Genomic DNA, 2148 nt, shown 5'->3' on the forward strand with positions numbered 1-2148 from the left:
GATAGTGACACCAGCCAACACTTTCACTTCAGTAAGGAGGTCTCTTGTTCAGGCAGCAGCATTCAAGCATTGTCTTATTCGACAGTAAGTGCCCTGCGAAGTGGACTTCACATGATATTCCGCTATGATTCCAGTTCCACGGGAACATACACGTTACATTCAAAGGGCATTAAAGTGCACAAGACGTTAATTAAAATGTTATTTATTTACAGCGGTATATTATGTCACACTTCACACTTCTCTAGTAAGTTTCGTCTGTGTGTGAAGACAGTAGTGCAAATCCGTGAATGAATGTTCCGAAGTGAAATAAACTTCAATGGAATAAAGTTGAATGGAATTGAATTGAATTAAAGTTGAATAAACTTCAACTTTACAATGGGAAAGTGTTAAAACTTTTGACTGGTACTGTACTATAATATACACAAAGATATCGGCCGATATATCTGGTGATTAGTAGTAAATCTCCAGCACGTGCTTTCAGATGGAGCAGCATTTACTACACAGAGCCATAGTTCACTGACAAGCTACGCAAAATCGCGTTCATAATCGATTTACTACACAGAGCCGTAGTTGTAGTAGTTCACTGACAAGCTACACAAAATCGCGTTCAGAATCGGCAATGAATCGCCTGCGATTTTGAACGCGATTTTGTGTAGCTTGTCAGTGATCTACGGCTCTGTGTCGTAAATGCCCCTCCATCTGAAGGCACGTGCTGGACATTTTAGGGGTGGGAGGATGACAGCCAGAAAAAAATCAGTTTCTACCCTTAGAGAAATTTATACTGAAAATGGGGAGAAGTCATGCCACAATTGACCGTTTGCAAAGACCCGCCCTCCTTAGTTACTGTTGCTATCCCTGACAAACAATGCCGCTCTCACACTACACACAGTTGCTGCGTCCTAATTCGCATAGTATCCGTCCTAACTAATATTCGAAAATAGAATTAGTATGTCTCAAATCATAGTATGTTTAAAAAAAGTATGCCAAAGATTCACGGATGGTCTACTACTTCCGGTTAGAATTCGAAGTGCAGATCGATGCACACTCTAACAGCTAATATTGCCCACAACACATTGCGCGGTGGACGAGGATTCAATTAGAACTACAAACACGCATTAAAAGTGTTAAGAAACGACAGGTAGAGAAAGGGATTTGAGTGATAAATCAATGTCTAACCTGATGAAAAATATAAATTTAATGTTATCCATGTTATATTTCATCTGCAGCGACACGGTGAACTTTTATAAAGATACGTTTGGTCATTAACTTTTAAATGCATCATTATTGCAAACACATGAGCAGAGTTCTCGGCATGATAGACCCGCGACTAGCAGATCAACGTGCCTCTTCATTTCTCTCCAATACGGTAGGAAATCAAATTAAATTAAATGTGGATGATGTTAACTGTGACAAGATGATTGACAGGGCAGTTTAAAAAGTGACAGAATGCACGTAACTAAGCAACCGAGCGTCCGTTAAAGAAGCAGCTATGACGCAGTAGTATGTCCCAAAACTTGCCTACTATTCTTCTACATACTCAAAAGTATGTACTTTTTCTTCACAAAAAGAGTACATACTTTTAAAGTATAGTATAAGTAGGCGAATTGGGACGCAGCACATGTTCTTACGCAGAGAAAAATACAACATCGCAGAGCAAAGAGGAAACTGACAACGTGCCGACAGAGAAGACAGAGCAGGTTACTTCTGCTATGAAACAAGGTCTCCGGACTCTGTAAGCAGGACAGCTTTCATATTTTGTCATTTTTGTTAAGAAATTCAAACAATACCGTTTTGTGGCTCTTTAATGTGTAGTGGCAGATCACTGTATTGCCTCAGTTCAAACATGTGAACTGATCATCTTTTCATATTTACATAAAGCACGAAATGAACATGAATAAACATCAGAAAGTATTTTATTTCAATCGCCGAACACACCATTTTTGAGGTTTAAGTCCACCGAAGTTAAAGGGGTCATATGATGCTGCTAAAAAGAACATTATTTTGTGTATTTGGTGTAATGAAATGTGTTTATGCGGTTTAAAGTTCAAAAAACACATTATTTTCCACATACTGTACATTATTGTTTCTCCTCTATGCCCCGCCTTTTTGAAACGCATCGATTTTTACAAAGCTCATCGGTCTGAAAAG

The 2148-nt window shown here is 38.8% G+C and overlaps 1 protein-coding gene across 5 annotated transcripts in view; it reads right to left on the reverse strand.

Annotated features, from left to right (window-relative positions):
• The window catches only part of LOC107655868 (elongation factor 1-delta-like), a 24623-nt gene that overhangs the window by 20065 nt on the left and 2410 nt on the right, over nt 1-2148 (reverse strand). The gene's annotated exons all lie outside the window — the stretch shown is intronic.

The sequence above is a fragment of the Sinocyclocheilus anshuiensis genome, unplaced genomic scaffold, assembly GCF_001515605.1.
Source record: "Sinocyclocheilus anshuiensis isolate Anshui unplaced genomic scaffold, SAMN03320099.WGS_v1.1 scaffold1373, whole genome shotgun sequence".
Lineage (NCBI taxonomy): Eukaryota > Metazoa > Chordata > Actinopteri > Cypriniformes > Cyprinidae > Sinocyclocheilus > Sinocyclocheilus anshuiensis.